The 25730-nt window shown below is 45.7% G+C and overlaps 1 protein-coding gene, 11 non-coding genes and 3 pseudogenes across 12 annotated transcripts in view; 1 reads left to right on the top strand and 14 right to left on the bottom strand.

The window, feature by feature from the left end:
• The window catches only part of LOC138242549 (antigen WC1.1-like), a 621195-nt gene that overhangs the window by 148989 nt on the left and 446476 nt on the right, over positions 1-25730 (bottom strand). The gene's annotated exons all lie outside the window — the stretch shown is intronic.
• LOC138243984 (5S ribosomal RNA) lies at positions 40-158 on the bottom strand. The gene has a single exon (XR_011192598.1). It is a non-coding gene; the product is annotated as a 5S ribosomal RNA (ribosomal RNA).
• On the bottom strand, positions 695-813 carry LOC138245283 (5S ribosomal RNA). Its single transcript, XR_011193893.1, has one exon. It is a non-coding gene; the product is annotated as a 5S ribosomal RNA (ribosomal RNA).
• LOC138244596 (5S ribosomal RNA) lies at positions 1351-1469 on the bottom strand. Its single transcript, XR_011193211.1, has one exon. It is a non-coding gene; the product is annotated as a 5S ribosomal RNA (ribosomal RNA).
• On the bottom strand, positions 2007-2125 carry LOC138244595 (5S ribosomal RNA). The gene has a single exon (XR_011193210.1). It is a non-coding gene; the product is annotated as a 5S ribosomal RNA (ribosomal RNA).
• Positions 2663-2781, bottom strand: LOC138244594 (5S ribosomal RNA). The gene has a single exon (XR_011193209.1). It is a non-coding gene; the product is annotated as a 5S ribosomal RNA (ribosomal RNA).
• Positions 3319-3437, bottom strand: LOC138244593 (5S ribosomal RNA). Its single transcript, XR_011193208.1, has one exon. It is a non-coding gene; the product is annotated as a 5S ribosomal RNA (ribosomal RNA).
• On the bottom strand, positions 3974-4092 carry LOC138244799 (5S ribosomal RNA). The gene has a single exon (XR_011193414.1). It is a non-coding gene; the product is annotated as a 5S ribosomal RNA (ribosomal RNA).
• Positions 4629-4737, bottom strand: LOC138219045 (5S ribosomal RNA; annotated as a pseudogene).
• LOC138244592 (5S ribosomal RNA) lies at positions 5275-5393 on the bottom strand. Its single transcript, XR_011193207.1, has one exon. It is a non-coding gene; the product is annotated as a 5S ribosomal RNA (ribosomal RNA).
• LOC138245271 (5S ribosomal RNA) lies at positions 5930-6048 on the bottom strand. The gene has a single exon (XR_011193882.1). It is a non-coding gene; the product is annotated as a 5S ribosomal RNA (ribosomal RNA).
• Positions 6586-6704, bottom strand: LOC138244591 (5S ribosomal RNA). Its single transcript, XR_011193206.1, has one exon. It is a non-coding gene; the product is annotated as a 5S ribosomal RNA (ribosomal RNA).
• On the bottom strand, positions 7242-7359 carry LOC138218322 (5S ribosomal RNA; annotated as a pseudogene).
• LOC138243598 (U1 spliceosomal RNA) lies at positions 8842-9006 on the top strand. Its single transcript, XR_011192253.1, has one exon. It is a non-coding gene; the product is annotated as a U1 spliceosomal RNA (small nuclear RNA).
• LOC138218775 (5S ribosomal RNA) lies at positions 9606-9724 on the bottom strand (annotated as a pseudogene).

The raw sequence follows: 25730 nt of genomic DNA, 5'->3' as shown, positions 1-25730 counted from the left end.
GAGCCAGCGAGCGGGGATAGGGCGCCTCCTGCGCTTAAAAGCTTACAGCACCTGGTATTCCCAGGCGGTCTCCCATCCAAGTACTAACCAGGCCCATCCCTGTTTAGCTTCCGAGATCAGACGAGATCGGGCGTGCTCAAGGGGGTGTGGCTGTAAGCGAGAGCAAGGCTCGCTGGCACCCTTCTTATTGAGAGGACAGCTCCGTCACCTCTTTTACGACGCTGCTTTTTTCCCTTGCGTTTTTCTCTTCTTTCCACGTTCTCTCTCTTCACTGCCTTCGTCCCCGCTCTATTTCACTTCAGCCTTTCACTCTTGCTTCCTTCCAATGAGGACGGAGCTGCGGGAGAAAGGGCGCTATAGAGGATCGCTGTGGAGAGCTGCTGCTGTGCTTTGACATCTGAGCTCTGTGGAAAACGATCTCAATACAATTCTGAAAAACGCGACTCTCCGAACGCCAGCCGAACAAGTCTCCACAGCCGAAGCGCTGTGTCTCTTTTCAGCTGGCGATAAACCTTTCCTCGATCCTTTTCGGACTTGTAAAACTGTTCCTGATCAGAATAAAAAACGCTCACGCTAATACACAAGCACCCGTGTCTCGCCAAAGCTGACAAATAAACAGACGGACAAGCCGCACTGCACGTGTGAACAGGGGAATGAGCGAGCGAGCGGGGATAGGGCGCCTCCTGCGCTTAAAAGCTTACAGCACCTGGTATTCCCAGGCGGTCTCCCATCCAAGTACTAACCAGGCCCATCCCTGTTTAGCTTCCGAGATCAGACGAGATCAGGTGTGCTCAAGGGGGTGTGGCCGTAAGCAAGAGCAAGGCTCGCTGGCACCCTTCTTATTGAGAGGACAGCTCTGTCACCTCTTTTACGACGCTGCTTTTTTTCCCTTGCGTTTTTCTCTTCTTCCCACGTTCTCTCTCTTCACTGCCTTCGTCCCTGCTCTATTTCACTTCAGCCTTTCACTCTTGCTTCCTTCCAATGAGGACGGAGCTGCGGGAGAAAGGGCGCTATAGAGGATCGCTGTGGAGAGCTGCTGCTGTGCTTTGACATCTGAGCTCTGTGGATAACGATCTCTATACAATTCTGAAAAACGCGACTCTCCGAACGCCAGCCGAACAAGTCTCCACAGCCGAAGCGCTGTGTCTCTTTTCAGCTGGCGATAAACCTTTCCTCGATCCTTTTCGGACTTGTAAAACTGTTCATGATCAGAATAAAAAACGCTCACTCTAATACACAAGCACCCGTGTCTCGCCAAAGCTGACAAATAAACAGACGGACAAGCCGCACTGCACGTGTGAACAGGGGAATGAGCGAGCGAGCGGGGATAGGGCGCCTCCTGCGCTTAAAAGCTTACAGCACCTGGTATTCCCAGGCGGTCTCCCATCCAAGTACTAACCAGGCCCATCCCTGTTTAGCTTCCGAGATCAGACGAGATCAGGCGTGCTCAAGGGGGTGTGGCCGTAAGCGAGAGCAAGGCCCGCTGGCACCCTTCTTATTGAGAGGACAGCTCCGTCACCTCTTTTACGACGCTGCTTTTTTTCCCTTGCATTTTTCTCTTCTTCCCACGTTCTTTCTCTTCTCTGCCTTCGTCCCCGCTCTATTTCACTTCAGCCTTTCACTCTTGCTTCCTTCCAATGAGGACGGAGCTGCGGGAGAGAGGGCGCTATAGAGGATCGCTGTGGAGAGCTGCTGCTGTGCTTTGACATCTGAGCTCTGTGGAAAACGATCTCAATACAATTCTGAAAACCGCGACTCTCCGAACGCCAGCCGAACAAGTCTCCACAGCCGAAGCGCTGTGTCTCTTTTCAGCTGGCGATAAACCTTTCCTCGATCCGTTGCGGACTTGTTAAACTGTTCATGATCAGAATAAAAAACGCTCACGCTAATACACAAGCACCCGTGTCTCGCCAAAGCTGACAAATAAACAGACAGACAAGCCGCACTGCACGTGTGAACAGGGGAATGAGCGAGCGAGCGGGGATAGGGCGCCTCCTGTGCTTAAAAGCTTACAGCACCTGGTATTCCCAGGCGGTCTCCCATCCAAGTACTAACCAGGCCCATCCCTGTTTAGCTTCCGAGATCAGACGAGATCAGGCGTGCTCAAGGGGGTGTGGCCGTAAGCGAGAGCAAGGCTCGCTGGCACCGTTCTTATTGAGAGGACAGCTCCGTCACCTCTTTTACGACGCTGCTTTTTTTCCCTTGCATTTTTCTCTTCTTCCCACGTTCTCTCTCTTCACTGCCTTCGTCCCCGCTCTATTTCACTTCAGCCTTTCACTCTTGCTTCCTTCCAATGAGAACGGAGCTGCGGGAAAAAGGGCGCTATAGAGGATCGCTGTGGAGAGCTGCTGCTGTGCTTTGACATCTGAGCTCTGTGGAAAACGATCTCAATACAATTCTGAAAAACGCGACTCTCCGAACGCCAGCCGAACAAGTCTCCACAGCCGAAGCGCTGTGTCTCTTTTCAGCTGGCGATAAACCTTTCCTCGATCCTTTGCGGACTTGTAAAACTGTTCCTGATCAGAATAAAAAACGCTCACGCTAATACACAAGCACCCGTGTCTCGCCAAAGCTGACAAATAAACAGACGGACAAGCGGCACTGCACGTGTGAACAGGGGAATGAGCGAGCGAGCGGGGATAGGGCGCCTCCTGCGCTTAAAAGCTTACAGCACCTGGTATTCCCAGGCGGTCTCCCATCCAAGTACTAACCAGGCCCATCCCTGTTTAGCTTCCGAGATCAGACGAGATCAGGCGTGCTCAAGGGGGTGTGGCCGTAAGCGAGAGCAAGGCTCGCTGGCACCCTTCTTATTGAGAGGACAGCTCCGTCACCTCTTTTACGACGCTGCTTTTTTTCCCTTGCGTTTTTCTCTTCTTCCCACGTTCTCTCTCTTCACTGCCTTCGTCCCCGCTCTATTTCACTTCAGCCTTTCACTCTTGCTTCCTTCCAATGAGGACGGAGCTGCGGGAGAAAGGGCGCTATAGAGGATCGCTGTGGAGAGCTGCTGCTGTGCTTTGACATCTGAGCTCTGTGGAAAACGATCTCAATACAATTCTGAAAAACGCGACTCTCCGAACGCCAGCCGAACAAGTCTCCACAGCCGAAGCGCTGTGTCTCTTTTCAGCTGGCGATAAACCTTTCCTCGATCCTTTGCGGACTTGTTAAACTGTTCCTGATCAGAATAAAAAACGCTCACGCTAATACACAAGCACCCGTGTCTCGCCAAAGCTGACAAATAAACAGACGGACAAGCCGCACTGCACGTGTGAACAGGGGAATGAGCGAGCGAGCGGGGATAGGGCGCCTCCTGCGCTTAAAAGCTTACAGCACCTGGTATTCCCAGGCGGTCTCCCATCCAAGTACTAACCAGGCCCATCCCTGTTTAGCTTCCGAGATCAGACGAGATCAGGCGTGCTCAAGGGGGTGTGGCCGTAAGCGAGAGCAAGGCTCGCTGGCACCCTTCTTATTGAGAGGACAGCTCCGTCACCTCTTTTACGACGCTGCTTTTTTCCCTTGCGTTTTTCTCTTCTTTCCACGTTCTCTCTCTTCACTGCCTTCGTCCCCGCTCTATTTCACTTCAGCCTTTCACTCTTGCTTCCTTCCAATGAGGACGGAGCTGCGGGAGAAAGGGCGCTATAGAGGATCGCTGTGGAGAGCTGCTGCTGTGCTTTGACATCTGAGCTCTGTGGAAAACGATCTCAATACAATTCTGAAAAACGCGATTCCCCGAACGCCAGCCGAACAAGTCTCCACAGCCGAAGCGCTGTGTCTCTTTTCAGCTAGCGATAAACCTTTCCTCGATCCTTTGCGGACTTGTTAAACTGTTCCTGATCAGAATAAAAAACGCTCACGCTAATACACAAGCACCCGTGTCTCGCCAAAGCTGACAAATAAACAGACGGACAAGCCGCACTGCACGTGTGAACAGGGGAATGAGCCAGCGAGCGGGGATAGAGCGCCTCCTGCGCTTAAAAGCTTACAGCACCTGGTATTCCCAGGCGGTCTCCCATCCAAGTACTAACCAGGCCCATCCCTGTTTAGCTTCCGAGATCAGACGAGATCAGGCGTGCTCAAGGGGGTGTGGCTGTAAGCGAGAGCAAGGCTCGCTGGCACCCTTCTTATTGAGAGGACAGCTCCGTCACCTCTTTTACGACGCTGCTTTTTTCCCTTGCGTTTTTCTCTTCTTTCCACGTTCTCTCTCTTCACTGCCTTCGTCCCCGCTCTATTTCACTTCAGCCTTTCACTCTTGCTTCCTTCCAATGAGGACGGAGCTGCGGGAGAAAGGGCGCTATAGAGGATCGCTGTGGAGAGCTGCTGCTGTGCTTTGACATCTGAGCTCTGTGGAAAACGATCTCAATACAATTCTGAAAAATGCGATTCCCCGAACGCCAGCCGAACAAGTCTCCACAGCCGAAGCGCTGTGTCTCTTTTCAGCTGGCGATAAACCTTTCCTCGATCCTTTGCGGACTTGTTAAACTGTTCCTGATCAGAATAAAAAACGCTCACGCTAATACACAAGCACCCGTGTCTCGCCAAAGCTGACAAATAAACAGACGGACAAGCGGCACTGCACGTGTGAACAGGGGAATGAGCGAGCGAGCGGGGATAGGGCGCCTCCTGCGCTTAAAAGCTTACAGCACCTGGTATTCCCAGGCGGTCTCCCATCCAAGTACTAACCAGGCCCATCCCTGTTTAGCTTCCAAGATCAGGCGTGCTCAAGGGGGTGTGGCCGTAAGCGAGAGCAAGGCTCGCTGGCACCCTTCTTATTGAGAGGACAGCTCCGTCACCTCTTTTACGACGCTGCTTTTTTTCCCTTGCGTTTTTCTCTTCTTCCCACGTTCTCTCTCTTCACTGCCTTCGTCCCCGCTCTATTTCACTTCAGCCTTTCACTCTTGCTTCCTTCCAATGAGGACGGAGCTGCGGGAAAAAGGGCGCTATAGAGGATCGCTGTGGAGAGCTGCTGCTGTGCTTTGACATCTGAGCTCTGTGGAAAACGATCTCAATACAATTCTGAAAAACGCGACTCTCCGAACGCCAGCCGAACAAGTCTCCACAGCCGAAGCGCTGTGTCTCTTTTCAGCTGGCGATAAACCTTTCCTCGATCCTTTGCGGACTTGTTAAACTGTTCCTGATCAGAATAAAAAACGCTCACGCTAATACACAAGCACCCGTGTCTCGCCAAAGCTGACAAATAAACAGACGGACAAGCCGCACTGCACGTGTGAACAGGGGAATGAGCCAGCGAGCGGGGATAGGGCGCCTCCTGCGCTTAAAAGCTTACAGCACCTGGTATTCCCAGGCGGTCTCCCATCCAAGTACTAACCAGGCCCATCCCTGTTTAGCTTCCGAGATCAGACGAGATCAGGCGTGCTCAAGGGGGTGTGGCCGTAAGCGAGAGCAAGGCTTGCTGGCACCCTTCTTATTGAGAGGACAGCTCCGTCACCTCTTTTACGACGCTGCTTTTTTCCCTTGCGTTTTTCTCTTCTTTCCACGTTCTCTCTCTTCACTGCCTTCGTCCCCGCTCTATTTCACTTCAGCCTTTCACTCTTGCTTCCTTCCAATGAGGACGGAGCTGCGGGAGAAAGGGCGCTATAGAGGATCGCTGTGGAGAGCTGCTGCTGTGCTTTGACATCTGAGCTCTGTGGAAAACGATCTCAATACAATTCTGAAAAACGCAACTCTCCGAACGCCAGCCGAACAAGTCTCCACAGCCGAAGCGCTGTGTCTCTTTTCAGCTGGCGATAAACCTTTCCTCGATCCTTTGCGGACTTGTAAAACTGTTCCTGATCAGAATAAAAAACGCTCACGCTAATACACAAGCACCCGTGTCTCGCCAAAGCTGACAAATAAACAGACGGACAAGCCGCACTGCACGTGTGAACAGGGGAATGAGCGAGCGAGCGGGGATAGGGCGCCTCCTGCGCTTAAAAGCTTACAGCACCTGGTATTCCCAGGCGGTCTCCCATCCAAGTACTAACCAGGCCCATCCCTGTTTAGCTTCCGAGATCAGACGAGATCAGGTGTGCTCAAGGGGGTGTGGCCGTAAGCAAGAGCAAGGCTCGCTGGCACCCTTCTTATTGAGAGGACAGCTCTGTCACCTCTTTTACGACGCTGCTTTTTTTCCCTTGCGTTTTTCTCTTCTTCCCACGTTCTCTCTCTTCACTGCCTTCGTCCCTGCTCTATTTCACTTCAGCCTTTCACTCTTGCTTCCTTCCAATGAGGACGGAGCTGCGGGAGAAAGGGCGCTATAGAGGATCGCTGTGGAGAGCTGCTGCTGTGCTTTGACATCTGAGCTCTGTGGATAACGATCTCTATACAATTCTGAAAAACGCGACTCTCCGAACGCCAGCCGAACAAGTCTCCACAGCCGAAGCGCTGTGTCTCTTTTCAGCTGGCGATAAACCTTTCCTCGATCCTTTGCGGACTTGTAAAACTGTTCATGATCAGAATAAAAAACGCTCACGCTAATACACAAGCACCCGTGTCTCGCCAAAGCTGACAAATAAACAGACGGACAAGCCGCACTGCACGTGTGAACAGGGGAATGAGCGAGCGAGCGGGGATAGGGCGCCTCCTGCGCTTAAAAGCTTACAGCACCTGGTATTCCCAGGCGGTCTCCCATCCAAGTACTAACCAGGCCCATCCCTGTTTAGCTTCCGAGATCAGACGAGATCAGGCGTGCTCAAGGGGGTGTGGCCGTAAGCGAGAGCAAGGCCCGCTGGCACCCTTCTTATTGAGAGGACAGCTCCGTCACCTCTTTTACGACGCTGCTTTTTTTCCCTTGCATTTTTCTCTTCTTCCCACGTTCTCTCTCTTCACTGCCTTCGTCCCCGCTCTATTTCACTTCAGCCTTTCACTCTTGCTTCCTTCCAATGAGGACGGAGCTGCGGGAGAGAGGGCGCTATAGAGGATCGCTGTGGAGAGCTGCTGCTGTGCTTTGACATCTGAGCTCTGTGGAAAACGATCTCAATACAATTCTGAAAAACGCGACTCTCCGAACGCCAGCCGAACAAGTCTCCACAGCCGAAGCGCTGTGTCTCTTTTCAGCTGGCGATAAACCTTTCCTCGATCCTTTGCGGACTTGTAAAACTGTTCCTGATCAGAATAAAAAACGCTCACGCTAATACACAAGCACCCGTGTCTCGCCAAAGCTGACAAATAAACAGACGGACAAGCCGCACTGCACGTGTGAACAGGGGAATGAGCAAGCGAGCGGGGATAGGGCGCCTCCTGCGCTTAAAAGCTTACAGCACCTGGTATTCCCAGGCGGTCTCCCATCCAAGTACTAACCAGGCCCATCCCTGTTTAGCTTTTGAGATCAGAGAGATCAGGCGTGCTCAAGGGGGTGTGGCCGTAAGCGAGAGCAAGGCTCGCTGGCACCCTTCTTATTGAGAGGACAGCTCCGTCACCTCTTTGACGACGCTGCTTTTTTTCCCTTGCGTTTTTCTCTTCTTCCCACGTTCTCTCTCTTCACTGCCTTCGTCCCCGCTCTATTTCACTTCAGCCTTTCACTCTTGCTTCCTTCCAATGAGGACGGAGCTGCGGGAGAAAGGGCGCTATAGAGGATCGCTGTGGAGAGCTGCTGCTGTGCTTTGACATCTGAGCTCTGTGGAAAACGATCTCAATACAATTCTGAAAAACGCGACTCTCCGAACGCCAGCCGAACAAGTCTCCACAGCCGAAGCGCTGTGTCTCTTTTCAGCTGGCGATAAACCTTTCCTCGATCCTTTGCGGACTTGTAAAACTGTTCCTGATCAGAATAAAAAACGCTCACGCTAATACACAAGCACCCGTGTCTCGCCAAAGCTGACAAATAAACAGACGGACAAGCCGCACTGCACGTGTGAACAGGGGAGTGAGCGAGCGAGCGGGGATAGGGCGCCTCCTGCGCTTAAAAGCTTTCTGAATTCTGAGTACGTACGGGATCCTCGGCCTTGCGCTTATAACAAAGTCCAAGTCCCTTTGCAGACAACAGCAGTCGTCACATGATTGTCTCTGAGGATGTGCGACAATGGCCAAGGAGAGCCCCGATCTGAGCTTGCGCTCACTTTTTGACCAAGACACAGGTGTGTGCTGATTGGTTGAGAGTTTGGCGGGCATTGGAGACCCACGTGGTATTACCACGCCCTGCGTGAGATATGAGTCACTTACTCTTAACACTTTGGAATGCAGTCCAGATGTCCATTTGGCACTCCCTAGACAGATAGGCGCCAATGGATGACCACTGATCATGATAGCCAGGCTTAGCTAAGTGCATCCCCATCTGGGAGCTGTCCCTTATCAAAAGAAAACATCTTAAATCAGCCTGCATGAATACTTTCTCTGTGGCTGCACCACAGAGATGGAAGGTGAGATGGGGCCTCATTTAGGACAGCATACCACCGCTTAATTCTGTCTTATTAACAAGCATTGCCACTACAACGGCATCTCTCCTGTCAAACTTCCTCCTGACTTGTTTGACAGGATCTGGGCCGTGGTGAACAGTGGGAAAGACGCCCTGTGGAGAGTGAGGAACATGGGGCTGTTCAAAGGCATCGAGGTCCCAGTCAAGGCAGCAGGTAGCCTGGCCCTGTTCATCACCCAAGAGAACTATTACCTCAGAGATCTGTGGAGAGAAAGGAGGGAGGAAGCAGAAAATCTGTGGGAAATAGAGAGCATAGGTCAATATCTCAAGAAACTGTGAAAAACATTATCATGTTTAAGTAAAGAATGTGATTTACACCAGAAAAAAAGAAATTGTTGCTATGTAACTGGTACCGTGTCAAAATGTAATGAGATGTGATCATATATACTGTTTTAAGTATGTATATTAATGTAAAGCTTTCTAATTTGTGATGTCCTGTATTTTTTTGTGAAAAGAAAATAAAGTTCTTAAAAAATCGATTCACCCAGGGCGAGGCTCGGCCATTGCACTCCGGCTGTGCTGACCCCTGCGAATTCCCCAAATGTGGGAATCTCGACTGCATTATTTCTGGTAGTGGGGGACTGCGTTCGCGCTCTCCCCTGATGTGCTTGGTCCAATATCAGATACGGAAGAGTTACGACACCACGTGCTGCGATAGGATCCCAGTTCGAAAGCCACTGCTGGTTCCCAGTTTCTTTTAGTTAGAGGTCCGGAGAAGCATTTCAAGCTGGTTACACTACTCCTTCCGGACATTCATTCCCTTTTCAAAGTCAGTCGTTTTGCTGTAGTCTGCATTATTAAGGCCAATTTATTTGGTCATGGGGGCCTCGGTACTGTATGCTAATTCTCAAGACAGTTTCACCCGTTTTCTGATTGCTAGGTTCTGTACCAGTGCAGACATGTCAAACAGTGAATGGCTGTACCTCTATTGTATCCCTGCTCAATGAATGAAATCAGTAATAAATGAATATATGTATAGTTACACGAAAAACAAGTGGTTTATCGACTCATCTTCATTTGCAAATTTAGAGGCAGCTTCGATATTCGTTTTACAAACGGGTTTTTTTTTATATGGGTCAAACACATGCCATAGCAACAAAACATCTCTAGAGATGAGGCTATAGATCACCTTTCCATCCTCCAGGTTTTCCTCCCAAAGCCTAAGGCACCAACGGTGACCCCTGCTGGCCGAGAGAGCAAAAGCTTGCAGCACCTGGTAATCCCAGACAGTCTCCCATCCAAGTACTAACCAGGCCCAACTCCGCTTAGCTTTCGAGATCAGACGAAATCAGGCACATTCAGGGTGGTGTGGCCGCAAGTGAAAGCCATGGCGCCTGACTCGCTACTTGAAGCTGTGTGTGGCTGGGGCTCTGTGCCCCCCGAGCGGGACTGAAGGATCGTTCGTGTGCAACTCTTTGGAAAGGAGCTTCTTTCCAAATCGCATTGCGTACCTGGATGTTGGCGAATGTGCTCCCTTGTGTTGGCTTGTCCCGCACTGGAGGAGAACAAACAAACTGCAAGGAGGAGCACAAGGCAAGTCTTCACAAGACAAAAACCTCCAGTGCACAGCACTCTGAAAACATTTCTGGGCTGTCGCGTGTTTATTTCAGCACATAAAGCGCAACAGTCCAACACGTCGGGCGGGCGCACGGCGCCTCCGCCCTCTTGTGGCCTTGCGGCGTCAGAGCAAGAGGCTCCTTCTCGCTGCCTTTCCGCTGTGTTGCAGAGCCCCGAGAGGGAACCTGGAGCGCACACTTTGTGGGGGGCGGGGGACCGCGTTCGCGCTCTGCCCCCGGTCTCTTGCGCGAGTACTAAATCTCACGGCGCCAGCAAGCGGCCAGGAGACAAGTACAATATCGCGGGACAGGGGGGCCTTGTCATTGATTGTTACATATGAGACGGGGATTAGGAGGAGACTCCGACTGATTGGTAAAGGGGAACACTAACACCAGAGTGACACCCCCGACGTCTCTTTTTGAGAGATTTCTTAATGGCCATGGAGGGTCGGGACCTCAGTTTTACGCCTTCCCCGAAGGACGGCGCCTGTTTGTGCAGCAGAGTGTCGCCATCAGGATGCTGGGGCATAAGAAAGCCACACAGACCGCAGGGTGAGCGCTCCCTACTGGTCCCAGTCACACCTCTTGCAGGAGCAGTAGCAACCTGAGCTTTTCCGGGGGGAATCTCCCATCCGGGTGCCGGCTAGGCTCACACCTGCTGGGCTGCCGTGGGTGAGCCCAGTCGAGAGTCGCAGGGTGAGATCTAGTCACCGGGGAGAAACGATACAAGCGAAGGATTACTCGGCTCCCAGCACTTGAAAAGACCGACAAATGACTCTTTCCCGCTGGAGCTGAATGTACCTGCATGTGTCATGTCGTCTTCTTCCCCCGCCCCGCTGTGTTTGCTGTATTGTCTTTGAAGCCAGACCCCGAGACGAGACGGGCTGTCCTGTGCCCCAATTAACACTTTACAGGTGCCATTCCCCGGCATTGTGGCCATTGTCGGTGGTCACACGCGATAAGATAAGGTGGAGGAGAGCGGGGCATGCCCAGCGCCAGACATTCAAGGAGGGGGCTGTGCGAGGTGAGGTGAGGTGCGACACGCCGGAGCCCCGACGCTGCTAATGCGGAGCACTTGTTGAACTGGCATTGAAAGGACGTGTGCGCACGGAGCGAGCCTTCCCTGCGGCGGAGCGTGGAAACTCTCTCCCCGCGCTGCAGGAGTTGTGTGCGCTGCAGCGGTGCCGAGAGAACAGCACAGAAGACAGCAGGCTGTGGAGAGCGGGTAAGAGATGGAGCCTTGTGGGCAGGCGAGCAGGCCCGTTTTTTGGAAATTGCTGAAAAGGCTCCGGTGTTTGTTCGGTGTGTGGCAGGCGCACGATGCGAGCTTGCGTAGCCGGTCTGGTGTTATGCAAATGAGGCCGAATTGCGTCCCGGGACATGCTGCGAATGCGCATGGCGACTGCAGATGTGTAGGAAACGGCGCTTCCTCCTCGCCGCCCGCCGGGGCAGCGGAAAGGCAGCAAGAAGGAGCCACAAGAGGGCGGAGGCTCTGTGCATCTGGCCGACTTGTTCGACTGGTGCTGTTTCTGTTTTGAAATAAAACGCGCCAGCCAAAAAATGTTTTCAGTGTGCTGTGCACTGGAGGTTTTTGTCTTGTGAAGACTTGCCTTGTGCTCTTCCAGTGCGGGACAAGCCAACACAAGGGAGCACGTTCGCGAACATCCAGGCACGCATTGATTTCGAAAGAAGCTCCTTTCCAAAGAATTGCAAATAAACGATCCTCCAGCCCCGCTCAGGGGACACGGAGCCCCCGCCACACAATGCAACGGGAGTATAAATGATGTATCCCGCCAGCCATTCGACGATCATTTTTCATGGGTGAATATGGTTTTCTGGGGGGTTGCAATGTTGGTCTTTATTGGACATTCCTGGTGATTCTGACACGTGTTAAACACTCGCATTTCCTGCAATTATAAAAAGGGTTAAGTTTCGGTTTCGCTGACAAATCGAATCGACTTTCACGGAGAGAAGAAAGGAAACACAATGTTTCGGCTGTGGAGCTTAGTACCGATAACACTGCTGATATTGATGGAGTAGAAACAAGTGATGTATTGGCAGCTTTATCTGGGGCGAGAAGTCCTGGAACAACTACAAAAATGTTAGGATGCAGAGGAAGAAATATTTTCCACCTTACCTCACCCAATCCTGCTGCATTAACGAAGCTGAAGTTGGCTTCTTATTCGGCAGCTTCTTATTCGCGTTTTTCGTTCCACCTTATAAGATGCTACTGTGATGTTATGCCGCCTTTCGCTTGTAGATGGCTCTCTATAGTTATTTTTAAAAATACTAATCCGAGTGGATTACTGGACATAGCCTCAGTAAAGGGGAATATGTACATAATGATTATCCAAATTGCATTTTTGTATGAAACACATTTAAGAAAATCGAAAACCAATTTTCAAAACTCACAATAACACAAACTGGCATGTTAGACGACAAGTAAATAAGACAAAAGCAAACCATTCATTCACTGGCATTTTCTGCATATTTACCACGACCTTGCCTTCTGATTATTAAAAGTCTCAAAATCTTGCATTTTGCAAGAAATGTTAATATAGCAGTCTACAATGGGACATTTAGAACATGGCTTGTGAGAATATGGTTAACCAAAGATGAGCAAAGGGTGATGGCACTTTCTGCTTATTGCTATGACCCTCCCTCCTGATTATTAAATAGTCTCACAATTCTGCCACTGAGGTAATGTGACAAATTATGAAAATCATTAAGTATAAGAAAATTTACTGTACCATTTTTTAAATATGACCTTATGAACATGTAAGGATTAACAGTCAACAAAATAGCACCCCTTCTGCTGATTTACTTTTTCCCTCCTTCCTTGTCACCAGAACATCTTAATATTCCGACACTAAGGTAGGAGAGACAAAATCACTTATCATGTACATTTGTAATTACGACACGTCACTGTTGCATTTCTGCGTTGTGACATGTAATACCCACAGTGGAAATTCATAGTTGTGATTATAGGAATGTTATATATCAGGTGGGTAGCTGCGTCAGCATGCGTAGGCTGCAAAGGAACAAGTAAAGGATTATTCCATGTTGAAAAGAGAAGAAAGGAAACACACTGTTTCGGCTGTGGAGCCTTCTTCAGGTGTGAGAAAGACAGGGCAGTATGCAAAGATTATTATCCTTTTATCTTTGCTGATTGCAGTTTATCTTTGATGACAGAATCAAAGACGTTAAGGAATTTTTACACCTAATAAACAGACACTTTTTTTGAACACCCTTATTTACTGTTAACAAAAGAGCTGACACGTATTATGTGTGAAAAAAAGCTGCTAAACAGCTCGACCTGCTGCCCCCTCTGAAAGACACAGTCACTCATAGAATTATTGAAATGGCGGATGGTTTCAAAAGTACACTGGTAGAGCGCGTTAAGATGAGCAGATGCTTTTCATTGCAATTAGGTGAGTCTGTAATCGATTTGGCCAATTCACTCGTTTATGTTAGATATGAGTTTGAGGGTATGTCTCATGAGGACTTTCTGTTCTGTAAACCGCTACCATCAGGAACAGGAAAGCAAGAGCAATGAAAAGCTGCACAGCGCTGTGAAAGAAAATACAGAGAAGTGAAAGGCAGTCCTTTCTCTAAGGAGGTAGAAGAAGAGCGATTCCCCGTCGGGGAATCAAACCCCGGTCTCCCACATGACAGGCAGGGATACTCACCACTATACTAACAAGGAAGACATCGCCCTCTCTGACCCCAGGCATCGTGTCTTGACCCACCGTGCTGGAAGCCGACGCGTACTGTGATTCCTTTACAGAGCAGAAATGACAACCGAGGAGCCGAGAGATCATTTCAGCATTTCGCGTCTGAACGGAAAACACAAACGACCAACTCGGAATGACTTGCTTTTGACACTTTTCAAAGCGTTCTTTGTGCACAACGACTGCGCTGCCTAGCAGATACAAATGGGTTGTACAACTTCGATCTAGCAAATGCAAGAGGGCTAAGCCCCCTTTCTTTTAGCCCAGGTTCGATCTGTCTCCCAGAATCACCAGGGCGCACGCACACACACACCCGTGCCGTTGAAGTGCTCTGCTTCATTTCTAAGGGCAACTCAACATTCACTCCTACCCCGGGAACAGAAAAGACAGCGTCCGCAGCAACAACAGCTCAGGTCTCTGCACAGGAGCTAAGCTGCCCCCATCTCCTCCTGCGGAGTGGAGTCCTGCCTGGAGCCGTGTTTGCAGGCAGCGGCTCCCCGCGCTCTGTCTGTGCGTCGTGTCCAAGAGGTCCTGGGAGGAAGAGAGAGCCCTCCCACTCGGGGGCTTTTCCACGGTCTGTGTGAGGAGGGGTGGGTGTGTCCAGTAGCTTATCGAGCATGTTGTGTATCTTAATAAAGAGCCTTTCTTATATGATTTAGACTATTTTATTAACTACACAAATCACGGTCTCACACCATATGTTCCCGCCTTCTACTCTCTCGGTCTGTTGTCTCGCGATGTCTATTCACTATACGACATCCCTTCCTTTGTTATTTTTAAAGTCTATAGCTTTACCATACAATTGTAACAATTTTATATCAACACACAGTAAACTGTTATTAACTATTACAACAAAATGTACATAAAGCCTTTCATTTCTATTCAATACATTCATCTTTTTTTACAACAATTTCTATATGTACCAACTCAAATTTTAGTTCAATTTCTACTTAAGTCACTTCTAAATATCACCTCATTTCTAGCAGTCTAAGCAACATCTACATAGATAACACAAACAAAATAGGGCAATTTAACATTTGGAGAGCTATGCAAGTCCTGTATTTTTAAATGTCTCTGTAATGAGCCGGTTTCCTGATAACCCTGCCACTAATGGTTGTTACTTTACTTCTGGGTAAAGTTACTGGCTCTCCTACGGATGTACTCTCCACTGTCTGAGGACTCGGCACTTCCTGCACGTCAGAAAGTCCTGTATTCTCAGCATTTTCTGTTTCTGCAGATTCAAAATCAAGATCCAATGGAGGAGCGTGTCAAAGATGTTTTACATTTCTCATTATTTTTGAGCCATCTTCCACATTCACTAACTCAAAAGAGTTACAAGAGGTGTTTCTCAATAACACATAGCGAGTGTCTTTGAACTTGGCATCCAATTTACCGGTGTCTAGGCCAGCCACAAACACTACGTCACCGACCTTGAAGTTATGATCCCTTGCTCGATGTGTCTGGTCTGCATATAATTTCATTTTGTGTGCATACTCCTCATGATGTCTATGGATATCTTTTGTCTTTTGAATGTCCCTTGGCTCTTCTTTTCCATGTTTGGTAGTTTAGTCCGGATATCACGCCCAAAGATAAGATTAGCTGGGGTTTCTCCAGATGCCCTGTGTGGTGTTGATCTATAAGTCAGCAGAATCTTAGGGAGTTCCTCTCTCTCTTTTTTCCTTCTGTCACAGCTGCTCTTAAGGCCTTTTTCAGGTATCTGTGAAATCTTTCAATTTTGCCATTACATCTCAGATAGTAAGGTGATGCACAGATGTGTTTAATTCCACAATTAGTCAGAAATGATTCAAACAACTGTCCTATGAATTGCCTGCCATTATCTGTTACTACCTCTAGTGGATAACCAAATCGTGCAAAGATGTTCATCATCTCTCTAATAACTGTGGCTGAAGATATGTCTGATACAACGACCGCCTCAGGGTAAGAAGTATAATAGTCTATGACAGTCAATATGTATTCATTCTGAATGGGACCTACCAGGGCAATGCCCAATTTTGTCCAAGGCCTTGGTGGTAATTCAAGTGGTTGGAGAGGTTGATCCTCCTGCAATGGCTGATTCAACACACAAGTGGAACAATTCCTGATTAGTCTTTCAACATCACTGTCCATGTTGGGCCAGTAAAAGTTGCTTCTCAGGTACTGTTTTGTACAAACTACACCGTGATGTGTCTCATGTGCTATTTTCAGTGCTTGTCTGATTTTTGTTTTCGGTAACACAATCCTCTGTCCTCTTAAAAGCAGTCCATCATATGTAGATAACTCCAACCTACACCTGTGGTATGGCTGCAGTTCGTCTGGAATTGGATTAGGCCATTGTCCTTTTTCCACTATGGACATCAACAATTTCAATGTGTCATCTTCGTTTGTTGCTTGTTTAAGTTCCTCAAGTGTCAGTGCATGCATATCATAAGTGCTGATTGAAAGCACTCCATCAACATAGGTGTCTACATAACCAGTGTCTTCTGTGTCTGGTAAAGGAAGACGTGACAATGAGTCTGCGACATTGGTTTTCCCTACTATGTGTTCAATTTTGTAATCATAAGGCCATAATCTCAATCCAAGTCTTTGTATCTTGGGTGGTAACAATGTTGCCTTTTTGGGATTGAACATATAAATGAGGGGTTTATGATCCATTTGAAGTGTGAACTTGCCTCCCCATAAATATGTCCTAAAATGTTCCACTGCCCAAACACAACCCAAGGCTTCACGCTCTATTTGTGAGTAATGCCTTTCTGTTGGGGTAAGTGAGCGACTTGCATATGCCACTGGTTTGTTCTGTCCATCTTCTTGTCTTTGTAGCAATACTGCTCCAAGTCCTACAGGATTCGTGTCACTGATCACTACTGTTGATGCATCTAGTTTGAAGTATGCCAGACATGGTTCAGTTACAAGTGCTCTTTTCAACTCGGCAATGGCTTTCTCAGTTTTCGATATCCATTCCCACTTCTGTCCTTTCCTCATTAGTTTTCTAAGGGTTCTGATATATCTGCATAATTAGGAATTAATTTCATCAAAAATCCACAAGTGCCTAAGAACAAGTGCAGAAGCGCAACATTCTCAGGTCTCGGTGCACTGCAAACAGCTCTCACCTTTTTCGGGTCTGGTTTTATTCCTTCTGCAGTGACCAAATGTCCCAGTATCTCGATCTCTTTTAGGCCAAAGATGCACTTATCTTTATTTAAAGTTAAGCCTCTGTCTTGGAATCTTTGGAATACTTGCCTGAGCCTCTGTTCAAGTTGTTCTTCATTTTCCGCATGTACTACAACATCATCCATATACCATACAACACCAGGCATTTCACACAACATCAAGTCCATAGCCTTCTGATAGGCCTCTGGGGCACTAGACAAGCCATAAGGAACTACTCTGAAATGGTAACAACCCCTGTGTGTGGTGAAAGTAGTAAGGTGTCTTGATGCCAGGGCCAACTCAACTTACCAGAATCCTTTTCGAACATCTAACTTTGCAAAAACTTTGGCTCTTTGCACTGCTTGCAATATGCTGTCAACCGTTGGTACTAGATGTCTCTCTCTGATTACTGCTTTATTCACTTCTCACAGATCCACACATCCTTGGTGTCTTTTTAGGTATTATCAGAATATTTTAGATCCATCTGCACCTTGATTCACTTCTTCAATAATTCCATCATCCAGGATTTTATCTAACATCTGATTAACAGCTTCTATCACTGGACAGGGTACTCGTCTCAGACTTTGAGCTACTGGCAAAACTTTCTCATCTACTGTAACCTTGATCTGTCCTAAACCTTTAAAGAGTGACTCATATTCCTGTGCTAACTGCTGAAACTTCTGTGAGGACTGGTCAACCACATTGACAGTGTCTCCTACATTCAGAATCTTCAGATCGAAACATGCTTTTCTTCCCAACAATTGTTCTACATTTCCTTCAATTCCATAGGCTTTGTCCTTTATTACATTTTCCTACCATTTCAGCTGTGCCTCAAAGTAGCCAACACACTGAAGTGGACTAATTTGTGCATAGGCATAGCATTTCTTATTAGTCTGCTTAAGTTTAGTTCTGTGTGCAAACACTTTCTTGAAACGTTCTACTCCAATGAGGTTTCTTCCACTTCCTGTATCTATCAACATTTTTATCTCTTGGCCATTTATTTGAACAGTTTCTTTACCTTCAGGGTCAATGGAATAAACAAATTCATCTGAGTCTGAAGAAGGTTCTTGAACTGCGCTCACTGGTTTATCCGTTTTTTTAAGCTTTGTCCCTTCCTTATTTGTATTAACTTTCTTTTCTTTTTGGAAACTGATTTTCTTTCTACACACTCTGGTGCATAATGACCTGTTTTCTTACAGTGTAGACATTTTGTTACTTGTGCTCCGCATTCATCTGCTTTGTGCGTTGGTAGTCCGCACCTGTAATGTCAGTTATGTAATGTCAGCTGTCCCCTGTTCTTCTATGTCTGTAACTTGACTGCGTCCTGCTGCTCAGCTTTTGTTTCTAAAGTTTGAGAGAGCAACCCGTTCAATGTTTCTTTTGAAGTAAACATGACTCTCTCTAGCTTTGTCACTGTGGTTAGAAAGCATTTTTTTGATTCTGCTTGAGCTGCTTCATAAATTCTAGCAACTGTAAGAGCTCTTTCTAAAGTCGATCTCTTAACATGTCAGCTTCAAATCCTTCAAAGTCACATGATTTGGCCAGTTCTCTTAGTGCATTTACAAAAGCATCAACAGACTCGTCCTGAGACTGAGATCTTGTCACAACCGCCAGCCAGCCCAGATAAACTAACCAGTGCCAGCAGCAGTTTGAAAATAACAATTGAGTCTTCTCTTAGAGAGCTCTACCTCGCCTTTCTTTGTACCTCGCTTACTATACTTCTCCTGGTTCCTGAACTATCCTTTTGGCCCTTGACCTTGAACCTTGCCTACTGATTTGGATTGTAATATTCTCTTCGGATCTCCAGGATTTTTGACGTTTTGGATTGTACTCCTGTTTTGATATCTACCTGGTCCTGCGTCTGCATACGATCTGCATACCTATTCGTGGGGGATTCTTTACAGATCCTTGTCTAAATTTATGCCATTCCAAAACCACATTTCTCTGCAGTGTAAAGTAAGTGTCTAAGGCAGCTACAGTCTGTTCATACTGTAAGTGTAAGCAATTATTATTATTAATTATTTGTTATCTTTTGCCAGAAACCAAACAAAGTATGTATGAAAACAGTAAAAAAGTTCATCATAACACAACACAGTCCCTTTTATATATGATCACTACACAGTGTTAACATCAAAGTAGTAGTGCAAAGAATTCTAAATCAACAGTATGTCACCATGACATGATTTATTCCACTTTGCTGTAAGAAAGATCAAAGAAAACTGGCTTCTGTCAAATAGAGGTGTATCCAACGTGATTCCTTATTAGGTTAACCAAATATTACCATCTCTACAGTACCTTTCAGACAGGACACACTACTAAAAGGATTCTAACCGAAACAATAAAACACAATCACATCATCGAAGTCTGAACCCCACTGACTTTCAATATCATACCGTGTACATCTCCAGGCTTGGAGACTCATCAAAAAAGAACAACCTAGACACCAAAGTGATCCTTTTCTTCCAGTAAGATTATGGCATTTGCAGGATGCTGTCTAGATCAATGAACAGCTTACGTTAATAATAGCGAGCAGGTAGCATAGCATTTAGACACACAGCCCCTAAATTGTAGAAATATGTCAGACCTTATTAAGGATGCCCCATACCTACAAGCATATTTAACAATGCTGTAGTCTTCTACATCATCTCTGTAGTCTTATTGATCCTGAGTGATCTAATTCTTTAGGAGGTGCAGAAACAGATATCAAGTGGGTAAGTAGACAACCACATTGCAATTGTTTTTTCTGTGTCTAACCCTTTTTTTTTCTCCACACCATGCCTGCCACTCTTCGGTGCCTTTGGTTGATATCGAGCTCCGTCCCCCATGACAAGGGATCCTCCTGGATTTCTGAAGCAAGGAACCCAGCCGATATGAGTCCCTACAAAACTCAAGATCCTGTACTGCTCAACCCAGTGGATGGGACATACTCAACATTAATATCTAGCCTGACATAATACAGGGAATAGAATTCACTGTGTCAATCTGCATGGTGGTGCATGTGAACTGTTTCTAGTAACTACTTGTCATACCTGGAGGGGAGGTCAATCATCAGGCCTTGGTCCCCCAGAGATTTTTTTTCTCCTTTGGAGTTTTTTTGTTTCTCTCCTTCGTGCCTGATGGTTACACAGTCACATCTGCATACCACACCTTCATTGTGATTTGCTACAGATACAGCTTATTTAAAATGTGAAATTAGGAAAAACTAAAAAAGCATGAAATAAAAAGAATGTCAAATCTAAAATTTTCAGATGTTGTGATGAAGCTTTTGACTCATGAATAGCACCCCCCATCCCAGTGTAATGCATGTTTAATGGTGCTGTATTGAAAAAATAATTTAAAACAAGGTTTCACAACCCCAAGCAAGGTTGTATAAGGTGAGGGGGGGCTGTCTGGTGTGTAAAACACTTGGTTGCAGCATTGTGGGTGCTGTAGTTTAAATGCTATTGGTTTGTGAACAGCATACCCCTATCCCAGCGCAGAATGCCACAATAATTAAAAGCATGAGAAAATGAGATTCAGAATGCAAAGCTGTATTAGTCTTCTGTGTAAAAAATCGGTTTGAACATCATTGGAGCTGTTTGAATTAAGCTGCTGAGTAAAGAATATTTTTAATTTTCCCGCTGTCAGCACTATAGTGTATATATAGTTGACCCTTACCTGAATGAAAACAGGACATTAAGAAAGGGTTTCAGAAATCAAACAAAGCTTTATTCCTGTGCATACAGTCTGGGTAATTGGAGACTGCGCTGTCCTGCTTCCTATGGTGATATACTGGTTTTTCACACAAAGCCGTATTGAGCAGTATTTCTTGCATTGTGAACGTGTGTACACAGCAGTCCCCCAGGTTCCAGTTAGTGCGTAGTTACACATCAATGAAAAACCAGAGGTTTAAAAAGATAATTAGCTCACTTATAGTTTGATGTAGAGGGTGTGATTCACCCCATGGTTTTTAAAATGCATTTAGTTTGAAGGCTTTCTGTGTTTCCATTGCTAAGATATGGTCAAAATAATATCCGTGCGTGGTAAAAAAAATGTCTTAAAAATGACATAGTGAAGGCTGTGAAAACAGTCACAATGTAGTTTGCACATAAAGCAAGTGTTTTCTTAAACCTAAGAGGTTTTGTGAAAATGATACAGGTGAGCCAAAATCGTTTTTGAATGCTTACTTTACCCCGGTCAATGACAGTACCTACAGGCTATCGATAGGTTTGCTGGCACTGTGGGTTTGTTGTTCCTGACAATGTGCATGCTGAGAAATGCGCACAGACTGGCTTTCTTCTCGGAATGAAAATGTTACCGCTTGTACCTCATGTTAACACAGTTTTAACCGTTAGCACACTCATATATATCCTGAATCAAGAATTAATGTGCCCTGGAATCCATTGTACCGCTTCAAACTGAAAGTCAGATATTTAGAGACTTGGTAAAGACTTTTTACAGGAAGAGATGTCGTGCTTCAGCTGCTCTGGCCTGCAAAGTGCGAAGGGGCTTCATTTGAAATACCCGATTATATTTCAAAATCCAAGGTACTTTTGCTGTGCTAGAATGTATAATTTATTATAAATGTTTCTTTCACAGCCTCTTCTTCAGGAAACCTCGCACACACTAAACATTCTTCAAAGACTATAGGAACAGTAAAAAAGAAAGCAGTAAGATGGATGAAAATAAAATATTTTGACGTCTCTTCTGCAACTGATGAATACTCCTGTGTGACGTTATTTCTTAAATAGATTCTGTTTTTTTGCCACAGGCTGTGGGTCTCTGTTTTCAGCCACTGGCCAAGGTTCCAGTCTGTAAAAAGAGCAAGAGCACCTGTTTGGAGTGTTTACGACAGCAGCGGGTCTCCAAACAGAACTTCATCTCCTGAAAAGTGCCCCTCCCTGCCACACAGGTTGCTGTGCCTGGTGCAATGCATATCTCCACACAGCCCTCCACCCCCAGCAGAGCACACACCGCCTCAGGACACTCCGTCCTGTCCTCTCTGCTCACCACCACCCAGGAATTGGCTGATGCCATCCCCACTGTCTCTCTCCCCTCAGGAAGCACTATCTACACAGCAGAATTCACAGATGCCAATGCCATGTACAGTTCTCACAGATGTCCATCTTTTGTCCATCAGTCAAGAGAAGGAGGGGGGATTGAATGTGCAGTGTGTCGGCACAGAGGGGACAGCCAGAGCCGACCGCTACACCGCTCTTCTGTTTTGTAATTTTGTGACTGGGATTGTGTGATTGGAAACCGATACATGATAGGATAAACAAAATGCTTCAAAGAAAGAGGTGCTCTTTCTCTCTGGTTTTAGTCTGTGTAGCAATAAAACAATCAGATTAAACAAGAGAGAGTGCGACGTTACTTTTCGTCAATGAAAAAATAGTCTTTTCATGTTTATTTAAGTGTCCTTCTTTCATTTGGATTGTATGAAACAACTCGGGAGTTATTGTTATGATTACTCTATTAACGAATCCTCAACTCGTTCACTTTTTGTTATTTTGGGAACATTTTGACATGTTGCTTTTAGCCGTCGATACTGTTGAATTCACTCAGTTTGTAATGTAGGGTGCTCTGAACAAGTTAAACTTTGATACAGGACAAATGTATTTCCCACAAGCTATACTGTAGTAGCTTTAAAAGTATACAATATCACACCATATGCATGTGGCACGTCTTTGTTCAACTTGAGAAAAAACAGGACATTTGATTGCTGGTTGCCTTATGTTAAAGGCCAACAATGACACCAGAAAACTGAAAGTTCCTTCCCCTCCCCCAGTAGAACTGTCTAATCTACATAAACACAGTGGGATGTAACACCTAGCCTAGACTTTGTGAGAAGTATGGAGCTGCGTTGCATTAAAATGGCTGCAATGGAATATACAGTAGTAGGCAAAAGTTAATTTCAAGCTGAAAAGAAAAGACTCAACATGTCCCCTCTATATATTTTCCATTTAGACCATCCAATGTCATTTATTATTAATATCTTCCGTATCCCATTAAAATCAGAAAGTTTCTTACACGTGTAAATCCAACTATTTTCTAATCGCTTTATCCAGGACAGGTAACAGTTTCACCAATACTATTTGGTAACTTTTTACGATTGTCAGACTTCAGAATGCTTCAACTGATGCTTAAAGATATGACATAATGCGCACTGTGTTAAAGAGCTATTGAGCACAGAACATCTTTACACTTGTGAAAAGATTTGCACGTGCAGTTTATTCTTATCTGTGTGAAAACAGGAAATATCGATGGAGTTTCAGAAAGTAAACGGAGGTATAGAACACCCTATCTCAGATGTTTAATAAATTTTGTTTTATTAGTTTGTGAAAACAGTTACAAAATACCCCAAACAAAATACAATTTTAGAATACAAGCAGTTTGAAATTATTAGTTGTTATTAATAAATCACTTAATTTTGAACATCTTGTGATATTTAGAAATAGCAACAAATCAATATAATTTACTATTTTAGTTTTTCAAAGAAATGTTTTTGTTAAAGGAAAACTCATGCCAGGAGCTGGGTTCAAACAAAGCTATAGCTGAAAAGGGCAGGCAAAATGTTTAAGTAATCATGGGTGAACAAGACAAATTGATGCAGATGTTTAGAAAGAAAGTGGACTACAGTAATATTTTGAACTTACAGCCTATCCAAATGTTATTCATTATTAATCTTTCATATCACATTAAAATGAATGTTTTTTTTAATGTAAGAGACAATACACAATTTGTGTCCTCTATAACACTTCAGTGTACTTTTTAATCAGTTTAATGTTTAACAATGTAATACAAAGCTTAAACTTATTAAATTGTATATACCGTTTAGACTGTTAAATTCTGTAATTGACAAACAATTGTCCCTCAGCATTGACAGGGATTCAAAACCAAGTGTTTTCTGGCAACAGACCAAATGCTGCACATGAGAGCTTTCATAGCTCCACCTGGTGGTTTTACAAGATATTCCACCCTACTTTGATACATCATGCGGTATCCTACAGTTCTTTGCGGAACAAGCACTGCGATTTACTGCAGCATACCTTGCACATTTTGAATGGTTGGATCTGTAGTTCTACTCAGTTTGGTGAATTCTTGATAAACCAAACTGGTGCCCTCCCTCTAACTCACCATTCCTCCCTTATGGTAGTGTATGCAGAGAAACCCATGTATATAAACCCATAGGGTCAAATGCAATCGACTTCCCCAGTTAAAACACAGCCGCGTACTAGGTTAGTATGGTACATTCTGGAGATCATCTCCCGCTCTGAGTTCAATTGCGGCAAAAAACATGTGGAACAAAGTTGGAGCTCAGCTTAACTTGTGCTTAATCCGGTTCCGAGGGCTCGGCGTTGTTGTAATAATTAGCCTGAACTGCAGGGGACTGTACATCAGAACACTTCTGACTAGTAGAATAATAGGTAGGCCACGTTAATATACAATTACTTTTCTGTATCTTGTTTATATTCAAACTAAATTTCCTGACAAATCAGTTAGTTTTTAATTTAAGAATTGCATTTAGACGACAATTCACCTGATGAGGTGACATAGTTATTAATGAGATACACAATTATATTTAGTCATGAAACAAATGAGAACCACAGCTTTGCATTTGAAATTAAACACTACTGTATTATTGCAACATTAATTTTGTTTAACACTCCAGATGAATAAGCAGACATCATTATACCTAAATCATTACAAAAGACACCGACTAATAATCAGTAAAGTTAAGTTTTATTTTTAACAGAACTGGAAATTAGACTAATAAAAATACTTGAGCAAAAAACAAACAACAAAACAATTGTTCCTCTGACCTTCTAAGCATTTTTTTAAAGGCAATACATTTCTTTAGCAGGGTGTGCCTTGTGTTTACTTTTCAGAACTTTGATTTTCTCTCTCTCCTGTGTCAGTTCAGATTAAGCTCTTTAATCAGTTCCAACATCTTCCTTTCGAAGGGGGGAAGTGCTTGCTGGCGTGTTGTTTTGCTAAGTCTTGCTTATCCTTTATGATGGTATCTTCTAACACCTGCGCACAATCCAACAACATTAGAAGACCAGCACTAAGGTTGCTGCTGGAAGAGGTGTTAGTGGGGCCAGCGGGGGGCGCTCACCCTGCGGTCCATGTGGGTCCTAATGCCCCAGTATAGTGACGGGGACACTGTACTGTAAACAGGCGCCGTCCTTCGGATGAGACGTAAAACTGAGGTCCTGACTCTCTGTGGTCATAAAAAATCCCAGGGCGCTTCTCGAAAAGAGTAGGGGTGTAACCCCGGTGTCCTGGCCAAATTTCCAATTGGCCCTTACTAATCATGGCCTCCTAATAATCCCCCTCTATGAATTGGCTACATTACTCTGCTCTCCTCCCCACTGATAGCTGGTGTGTGGTGAGCGTTCTGGCGCACTATGGCTGCCGTCGCATCATCCAGGTGGATGCTGCACATTGGTGGTGGTGGAGGGTGAGTCCCCATTACCTGTAAAGCGCTTTGAGTGGAGTGTCCAGAAAAGCGCTATATAAGTGTAAGCAATTATTATAATTATTATTACTATAACAGGAGTCATAAAACCACAAGAAGCCACATTGAACAAGCTTTCAGAATTGTAAAACAACGCTTTGCTTGTCTGTCATTTGGTTTGCATACCAGTCCATCAAGAGCTAGCACAACCCTGGCTGTTTTAACACAGTCATTGGATCACAGCCACAGGACAGAAAAGGGACTGTAAACCATCATATATCACTTAAGATGCTGAGTTTTTTTCCTTTAACATGCTTGGGTGCAACCTATTTCCTCCTCATCCCTGCTTTCCTCTGATAACCACAAACACAGAGAACCATCACTAAAATATTTAACAAATCTATCCAGTTGACTCCTCGATTTTATAGAACACATTAAAGCCTCACGCTACA

This window comes from Lepisosteus oculatus, chromosome 14, assembly GCF_040954835.1.
Source record: "Lepisosteus oculatus isolate fLepOcu1 chromosome 14, fLepOcu1.hap2, whole genome shotgun sequence".
In the NCBI taxonomy this organism is placed as follows: domain Eukaryota; kingdom Metazoa; phylum Chordata; class Actinopteri; order Semionotiformes; family Lepisosteidae; genus Lepisosteus; species Lepisosteus oculatus.
Note: the sequence above shows the minus strand (reverse complement) of the source record. Positions and strands in the feature narration are given on the sequence as shown.